At 33.7% G+C, this 10,171-nt stretch overlaps 1 pseudogene; it reads left to right on the forward strand.

The window, feature by feature from the left end:
• The first annotated feature begins 1,369 nt into the window (after nucleotides 1-1,369).
• LOC127079275 (auxin response factor 18-like) lies at nucleotides 1,370-3,169 on the forward strand (annotated as a pseudogene).
• The last annotated feature ends 7,002 nt before the right edge of the window (nucleotides 3,170-10,171 follow it).

A 10,171-nucleotide genomic window follows, 5' to 3' on the forward strand; every position in this document is an offset into this window, starting at 1 on the left:
TGTATTTGGGTTAAACACTAACTTCTAATACAATTATCATTACTTATCGGGAATTTTTTTTTACTTACATCATCAATATTAATGGTGCACAAAAGTGGTGGTACACAAAAATGGTACCATTAAATTTAATTAATGGTTCAGATTTATTAAAATAAAAATTTGAACATTTACGCATTCTCTCGTACAAATTTTTTTAACTGGCCAAAAATATGCAGGAGGTGGTTTTTTAAAATAAATAAAATTGGGATAATAATTTCACAAATTTCAACCATGATAGATTTGAATACGGAGAAAATTAATTTACATCAGATACATTCAAAAATAATGGATAGGAGAATAAGACATCAACCACACTTGAGAAATTCAATTCTTCACAAGATGCTTAAATGGTGAATTCATGGAGGTTTCCAGTAAATTTTAAAAAAAATGGAAGAAACAATTGTGGAAAAATAAAATATAGAATAAATAATAGTCTTTCTTGTGTTATCTGTGAATTAACGAAAACAACATTTCTATTAATTTACACTATAATTTTAAACCTAAAAATGATTATTAAGTTGGATATTGATAATTCTTTACTTGAATGGTCACTTTCCGTCAAGGATTTGAAAGTAGAACTTTAAGGATTCACCCGTAAAAGAGTTATTCCTATAAGATTAAATTATATTGGGACTTTAGTTAGAGTAATTAGAGTAATGAAGGATCATAATATGAACAATAAATAATTTTTGTATAAAAGTTATATGTTTTTTTTTACACAAACAAAAATTATATGTTTAAACTCTCTAAAAATTATAAACTCTAAGTATCAAGACACAAATTTAATTTCAGAAAGTTCTTATGTAAAACAACTTTTCCTAATATTTACTGTTCTTTTGTTAGAGATTCGTATAATTAGGGTTTGAGGGACAACAAGAACAATGTTTTCTGTTATGGTTTTATACACCGCATGTCTATTTAACGTAAACACTAAACCCTGTTTTTTATTTCGATTAATTTTTAGGAGATATTCATGCGAAAGGTTTTTATTTATAAAATGTATGAGCTTAATTTTTGTTTCCTGTTTTTTCTACCCACAAAATACTTTCACATACACTGAACCCTATTTCTTCAACGCTCTATTTTTCAACAGGTTCTTATTTTCACTATTTTTCATCTTTCTTTACAACTTTTACTTGTAAAATTTAATCATGGCTGGTTATTATTTTTGTCTTGTTATAATTGGGAACAAAATAAATTTATTAAGCAAGAAATTCAATACAATAACACTCTTTTTTCATGTTTTGATGCAGAATTCAATTTTAAAATGGCAAGAACAAACGGTTGCAGTGGAACTCGTCCTTCTAATAAAAAGAAGGATAAGGAGTCAAAGAAAATGTTGATCGATGAGAATAGAGATGTGGATCCTCGGCTATGGCATGCTGTTGCTGGAAGAATGGTTCAAATTCCAGAAGTTAACTCTAACATCTTCTACTTCCCTCAAGGTCATGCCGGACATGCATATCAACCTGTCCATTTTCCTGCTACCTTCAAAATTCCATCCCAAATTCCATGTAGAGTTGCAACAATCCATTATAGGGCTGATCCTCACACATATGAAGTCTATGCAAAACTCAGGCTTGTTCCTCTCCATGTTAGGGAAGTTAGTTTTGATGATGACGTTGTTGGTGGCATCGATAACATGTCTGAAACTAAGAATAAATGTCAATCTTATACGAAAATGTTGACACGGTCGGATGCAAACAATGGTGGTGGATTCTCTTGTCCTAGGAAATATGCAGAAACACTTTTTCCTCCATTAGACTATTCAGGTCAGCTTCCTACTCAGGACATTTTTCCCATGGAGAAACATGGAGATTCAGACATGCTTATAGGGGCATGCCGAAGCGGCATCTGTTAACAATTGGGTGGAGTGATTTTGTGACCGATAAGCTACTTGTTTCGGGGGATTCACTTGTGTTTGTGAGAGATGAACACAATGATCTTCATGTTGGAATAAGAAGGTCTAAAAAACGAAACGACAGTATATTTAACTTTTCATCAAAGAGGAAACCTGGACCATCCTACGGTAGACTTACTTCCTCTTTTGGAGAGTTGAGAATAAGTGATAAGGAGATGGGAATTGGGAAAGTGAAGGCTGGAGATGTTATTGAAGCAGTAAAGCTTTGTGTCAATATGAAACCGTTTGATGTGGTTTACTATCCTCGGGTTGGTACTCCCGAGTTTTTTGTGAAACCCTCTTTGATTAGAAAAGCACTTCAGGTTAGGTGGTGTTGTGGAATGAGGTTCAAGATGGCCATGGAAACCGAAGACTCGTCAAGGGTACATTGGTTTATGGGAACAATTGCTTCTGTTCAGGCTGCTGATCCAGCATGGCCTGACTCTCTTTGGAGACGTTTGCAGGTATAGACATGATTATTACATTACTCCTTTTGAACTCAAATATATAAGTAAATATAACTAATTGTATTTTTAAATTTTGTTTGATTAATGTTTTTGATATAATGATAATTTTAGGTTACATGGGACCAACCTGATTTACTTACAAATACCAAGATGCTGAATCCGTGGGAAGTCGAAGTAGTATCGGACATGCCTATGTTCCCTTTTCTCCCTTTCTTGCCATCAAGTAAGAAACTGAGATGGGATCAACAACCAAGTTTCGCCATGGATGGCCAATTAGCAATGCCAACATTTCCAAACAAGGAAACTCTAAATGTTGATAGTACTGCAAGCATGCAGGGAGCCAGGCATGATGATTTTAGTTTCTCCAAATCATCCTTTCACCTTGAAAAAATTCCATTAGAACCCTTTATGTCTCATTTCCGACAATCATTTAATTACGATGCCTCAACATCCACTTCTGTCTCTAATAGCCCCACATTGCAAAAGGAGAGCAACGATGAGAATGTTTCAGGCTCGATATCAATTTCTAACAACCATCAGAGAAACTGGATCATGCGAAGCCGAAAGAGTTAGTGCTTTTTGGCCAAACAATAAATCATGCGAAGCCGAAAGAGTTGGAGCTTTTTGGCCAAACAATGGATCATGCGAAGCCGAAAGTGTTGGTGCTTTTTGGCCAAAGAATACAAATTGACTCGAAAACGAAAATGCTGAGATGAAAATCACTAATTATTTGTCTGATCCTCTACAATGCAAAAAAAGATAGTACTTCTGAAGGAGAAATAGTGGAGATTGAACATTCAGGTAATAATTAGAAATGAATAAAATTTAGTATCTTTGTTATATTGCAAAAACTGGTTCATCTCTTAGAAATTGATATACGATAATAATATTTTTTGTGTTGTTTCAGGGAGTTCATCAAAAGAGGCAGCGTGACTGTTGTATTAGCAATGGAAGGAAGAAGTCTGATCTTGTAATGTGACAATCCAATAGCCATAATTTGCTATAAACATGATATTGGGTTTATAAGAAGTTGTCTATGTATTCTAATTCAATTCTGATTCATCTTATATAAAGCTTTTATTTTAAGTTGATATTTGTTTTGTTATGTTATTTGTATTAAGTTTTTATTAAAAGTTTATGCTTCTTAAAGAAGAGTTGCAACACTCATATTATAAAACATGGCTAATTAAGTTTTCCCAACATAGGGCATCCAATAAATAAATAATCAAATAATAATGGGACAAATAATAACCTAATGCGGCATTTTGTCGCGGTCAGTCGGATAAATGTTAGGGTGATTTTCATCAAACTAATTTAAAGGAAGACATGTATTAATGATTTCAAAACATTATCATAGCATTGTGCTCAGATTCTTAACAAAGAACAATTAAGGTCTGAACTTACTGCAATCATGGTTCTTCTGAGTTCAACCGTTGTCATTTCAAAAGTCAACTTTGGAGTTTTCATGTTCGACTTAAACAACATTCTTGTATCTATTTTATATTGTTCATTGACATTTCAATTATGTTGTAAATAGCTACTAAAATCTTATACTATATAAGGCTTTAAGTTAATAGTAAACAATTGATGGAGCTACTGAAGCTTTGACTTCGTCTCTACAAGCACTTGAATAATTCTCGCATTTTGACCTAGCCGACATATTGCACTTACTAAGCTCTTATGATACCTCCCATAATGACTCAGAATCAACTTTATCTGTTGACAAAATGTGTTGACCCGAGAAAATCTGGTTAATCATGGGTTTGAATGGTCCTATTTGGTCTGCAAATCACGTAGATTTCCAAACATGTTTTAAAAGTTTTATTTGAAATTAATTATTATAATATAAATTCATTTTTAAAAGTAGACATTATTAAATGTTTGAGTAAGCTATATAAATATTGAATAAAACTCTAAAAATATCATTGTGCGACTAACATTATATTAGTAATTTAAATTCTTAAATCTAATAGTTGATGTGTATTCTTATATAAGAAAGCAAGTGCAGCCAATGGAGCCATCTTTGAACAATGCAAAGTCTCCAGTTACTCCAAAACATACTCAGCTCATGTTCGGTTGTTGAAATCCTTCTACAAGTTCAGATCATTTCAGAACATACGCAGCTCCACCTTCTGATGGATATATTATGTCCTTCAGCGACAAGTCATGCCACGCATATCCAACAACTCTTATAGTTCCTGAAATTTATTTTCCAACAATGTTCTACTTCATGAATCCATTATAAAAAATAAAAATTTATAGTTAAAGTTTACCTTTTAGTAGATCATGAATATTGAGAAGGCATACCATTTCCTCCTCTCTGAGGCATTAGTGTTGGAAATAAATCATTTTTGTGTTTAGGAAAAGTGTGAAAATATTAGAGACTTGAATAGAAATTTGATAGATAGGAGAATTATTTATGGAAGATAAAACTTTGTATTTTTTACTTTATAAAAACATGTAGGATTACATATCTATTTATAGTACTCTAAGGAGAACTCTAGACACACTAATTCTAGAGAGTTCTCAACTATAGATATTCAAAGAGTATTCTAGAAAATATTACAATCTTAAAAAATATCTATATACTCCAAATACTACAAGACTTTTCTAGAAACATTACCCAAAATAAACTAAGCCCAAATAACTAAGCCCAGAATCAAATAATAAGATTAGGTTCAAATCAAGTTTAATATTTCAACATCCCCCTTAAACTTGATTTGTGACTCCAAGCATATTCCTTAGCTTCACGAAAGTTTCAATCTTGAGTGGCTTGGTGAAAATATTGGCAGATTGATCTTGAGACAATACATACTTCAACTTCACCTTATACACCCATCTTATTCAAATTTCTTTATGTCCTCGTGGAAGTGTAGTAAGTTCCCATGTATCATTCTTTGTGATTGATTTGATTTCTTCTTCCATGGTGTCTCTCAACTTTACGTTTTCAACTGCTTCTTGATAGCTTAGAGGCTCGCAATTACCCAAAAGGCAAAAAAGGTTAATGTCATTTATGTTTTCGGTTACCTCATAAAGATCTTCAATACTCCTTAGTCGTGGTGTCCTCTCACTTAAGCTTGTTTCATTCAACCTTGGTGTTGGTGAGGTCGGTGGTGTAATATTTTCCTCTATCATTGGTTATTCCATTTCATTTTCTTCTTCAAAGTAAGAAAGAAAATCGTACATGTCTTCTTGAACACTATAATCCCAACAATCTTCTTCTTCGAACTCCACATCACGACTTATGACAATCTTTCCACTATTTGGATTATAGAGCTTGTGCCTTTTGGAGCTTGAGTCGTAACCCACGGATACATACTTCTCACTTTTATCATCGAGCTTTGTTCTCTTTTCATCGGGAACGTGAGTATAGGCAATGCTTCCAAACAATTTGAGGTGAGAGATCTCAGACTTCCTTCCACTCCATGCTTCTTGTGGTGTCTTCTCATGCACGCTTCTTGTTGGGGAACGGTTTATCAGATAAACTGCACATGCCACTGCTTCGGCCCAAAACTCTTTAGGCATCTTCTTGCTCTTAAGCATGCTTTGTACCATGTTAAGTATGGTCCGATTCTTTCTCTCTGCTACTCCATTTTGTTGTGGTGATCTTGGCACTGTTAGTGGGCGGTGGATTCCATGGTCTTCACAATATTTTTGGAACTCACTTGAAATGAACTCTCCTCCTCGGTCAGATCTGATGGCCTTAATGGAAAGACCACTTTATTTCTCCACAAGGGCTTTGAACTTCTTAAAGTTTTCAAACACTTTTGACTTCTCCTTCAAGAAATAAACCCATATTTTTCTAGAATAATCATCAATAAAGAGGAGAAAGTATTTACTCTTACCAAAAGAGTTTGGTTGATTGGTCCACAAACATCGGTGTGTATGAGCTCTAGTGGTTTTGTCGCTCTTGGCGTTGATTCCTTTGGAAAGCTTTTTCGGAATTGATTCCCAACTAGACATCATTCACATAGTTGGTCTGGATGATTTATACTAGGCAAGCCTCTCACCACCTCCTTCTTTGACAAGCATTTTAGACTGTCGAAGTTGAGATTTCCAAATAGTAGATGTCATAGCCACGAAGAGTCGGTATAGCAAGTCTTGAGACACTTTGCAACATCATTTTGAATGTTCAAGAGGAACATTCTATTCTTTGACATATGCACCTTAGCAATCAAGTTATGTCTACAATCTCTTAAGAAAAGACTATGTTCTTTCAAGTGGATGTCATAACCTTTCTCTAATAATTGTCCCAAGCTCAAAATATTATTCTTCATGTTAGGAACATGATAGACATTGGATATGAATTGATGACTCTCATTCTTTAAGCGTATAAGAATTTTACCTTTGCCTTTGACTGGTATCTTTGAGTCATCTCCAAATGAGACATTGCCAGTTGTCGCTTCATTGATCTCTATGAACATTCTTTGATCGCCGCACATGTGATTGCTTGCGCCGGTGTCAAGGTACCATTTGTTTCTTTTCTCTTCAAATTGGTTTTGACACACGAGCAACAAAGTTTCTTCTTCTCCGCCTTTTTCTTCTACAAAGTTAGCTTTCTCCACAACATTCTTCGAGAATCTACACTCAGATGCATAGTGACCGATCTTGTTGCAGTTGAAGCACTTGATTTGTGATTTGTCACACCTCGACCATGAATTTCCTCTTCCACAACCTCTTGTTGCTTGTGGATTCCAACTTCTTTCTCCATTGTTAGAGTAGTTGTTGTAACAACCTCTTCCTTCTCCATGTCCTCGTCCACGCCCACGATCTTGGCCACGACCTCGTCCTCTTTGACTCTTGTAATTCACATAGTTTGTTTCCTTTATGTTAATTTGTAGTAGTTTTTCCATAGCCTCCTTTTGTTTAATTTTTATCTTTTATTTTTCTTCATATGCTTGTAAGGAACTCATGAGTTGCTCAATAGTCATGGTCTTTAAATCCTTGTTTTCTTCAATGTTGGTAACAATGAAGTCAAAACTTGGATTTAAAGTGCGGAGTATTTTCTCCATGACTTTCACCTCATCAACATCTTCGCCATTTCTTTTAAGTTGATTGACTACGGCCAATACTCGAGAAAAATAATCAGAAATTGAATCGGACTCTTCCATAAATAAACGTTCAAAAACACCTCTAAGAGTTTGAAGACAAATCTTTTTCACTTGTTCCATTCCTTTGTTGCAAGTTTGAAGTTTGTCTCATGCTTCTTTGGTCGTCGTTACGTTGGAGATCTTCTCAAATGTGTCTTCATCCACCGATTGATATATAAGGAAGAGAGCTTTCTTATTTCTCTTTCTTGACTCCTTCAATGTCTCCTTTACACCTTGGCTTAGCGAGGTTTCATCTTACTCCTTGAGACCTTTCTCAACGATATCCCACACATCTTGAGCTCCTAGTAGCGTCTTCATCCAGATACTCTAATTGTCATAGTTGTTCTTTGTGAGCATCGGCATTTGGAAAGGGAAACCTCCATTCGCCATTTTTTTAGGACTTTGAAGCTCTTATGCCACTTTTTGAAAATAAACCCTTTTTGTGTTTAGGGAAAGTGTGTGGGAATATTAGAGGCTTGAATAGAAACTTGGTAGATAGGAGAATTATTTATGGAAGAGAGAACTTTGTATTTTTTTTCTTTATACAAAAATGTAGGATTACATATCTATTTATAGTACTCTAAGGAGAACTCTAGACACACTAATTCTAGAGAGTTCTCAACTCTAGATATTCAAAGAGTATTCTAGAAAATATTACAATCTTAAGAAATATCTAGATACTCCAAATACTACAAGACTTTTCTAGAAACATTACACAAAATAAACTAAGCCCAAATAACTAAGCCTAGAATCAAATAATAAGATTAGACCCAAATCAAATTTAATATTTCAACAATTAGGAGATCAGATACATCTTTCAAACGGAGATGTTGATTGGGAGAGAGGGTAACTTCCATGAAATGTGGATGCTCTAATAGACCATATTGCGAGAGATAATAAATAACTTGTTTCTGGAAATTATAGTCATGTGAAAGATTCATATTTTCATACAAGAAACAGTGTAAGTATCATTGTCCTATGACCATGGAGGAGTTTGTGAAAAGTTAAGTGTTGGAGTTGTAGAACAATATCATATCTCCATACAAGACACAAGTTCATGAAATCCAAGAGAGAGTGAAGCAGTACATGGTTTTAGATCCTAAGTTTTCTGTTAATGTTCGTTCTGTTGATGGATTTCAAGGTGGTGACAAGAAATTGTATCAAGCTATTGAAACTGCTTTGTTTGAATTTGAACTACTAAATTATTTTGCATCAACTTTTAATAAACTAAGCATATGGGACATTTCAAAATCAAATGTTTTCTCTAGATAAGTGAAGCCATCACACCTTTTCATATGTGAAAAGTAGAAGTTTAGGATCATCCTTATTATAACTAATATTTGGATGAATTTATATTTCACAGAAAACCATTGACATCATGTAAGAAAAAAAACATAGCAGAATATATGTGAGTGTAGTGTGAAAGTAAGCAAAGGAGTAGCTGAAAGCAGAGCCCCACATTTTTTATTTCAAAAAAACTCAAGTGTTTATATAATCTACAGGCAAAGCTAAGTTGTATGAATTGAAAAGATGTCCAAGTGTTTAGTTAACTTCTTCATTCATTAAAAAGTATTATAAATGTCATTGAATGGTTTCAATTTGTATTGAGTTTTTTCCTTGTTGCTTTTAATTTGTTCTTTTTGTTGTGTGATTATTGGTCAATTTGTGTCCAATTTGCAATGTGGCTGGGTTATAACTGTTTGCTCTGAAGCTGGGAACAATGTGTTTCCTAAATTTATTTAACTCACTCAAACTATGGTTAAAGATTTATAACTTGTCTTAAAAATAACCTCCAGGATTTTCTTGTTATAACTGTTTCAAAGCACTTATTTTTAACTCACCCTATTCTTTTACTCCAACTCTTTCAAAGCTCTCACTATCTCTGAAACAATTTTACATTAACCTCTAATTCACTTGAAAGTTTCAGTTACTTAACTCCTTTTCACATCTCTCTCTTACTGATTGCAGAAGCTGGCAATAAGGGAAGGTACTATTTTCCTTTTCTTTTTCCTTTCTTTATATTCTTTCTTCTACTCTTGTTTTATTTTCTATTTCATTTTTATTGCTTCTTGATTTTAACTTTCAATTGTCATTGTGATACTGAGAGTGATTATGTTGTAGGGAGTATTATTTTACTTTTTTCCTCCCTTTTCCTTTGCAGGGTTAGCCCTTAATACGCATTATCTCATTCAAATTCTCTTGTGTTTGTTACAATCATTCAAAAAAATAGTGCAATTTGTATTTGTGTACAATCATTCTTTCTCTAATTTCTGTCTAATTCATATCACAACTTTCCTTTTTAATATATTTGTTGCCTGCAACTGAGTATACCGTTTGATTTTGTGTGCAATCATTCAAAACTAAGTTTCAATTCTCTTTTGTTTATTCTTTGATATGTTGATGAACTCTGGAAGGGGTAGAATAGGCTGCAACTTTGAGTTACTGATATGAAAGTGATTATGTTGTAGGGAGTATTGATTCAACAAAAATAGTCCATTCTCTTGTGTTTCTTACACTTTTTTTTCTTTCTCTGTGGTTTTACAAATTTCCAGTGCTAAGACTATTGATTCAACAAAAAAAGTATAATGTGTGGCATTTCTGTACAATCACTCTTTCCGTAATTTCTCTCTAATTGATATCAGAACTTTCCTTTTCATGCAGAAACCGATTTTAAA

The sequence above is a fragment of the Lathyrus oleraceus genome, chromosome 5, assembly GCF_024323335.1.
Source record: "Lathyrus oleraceus cultivar Zhongwan6 chromosome 5, CAAS_Psat_ZW6_1.0, whole genome shotgun sequence".
In the NCBI taxonomy this organism is placed as follows: domain Eukaryota; kingdom Viridiplantae; phylum Streptophyta; class Magnoliopsida; order Fabales; family Fabaceae; genus Lathyrus; species Lathyrus oleraceus.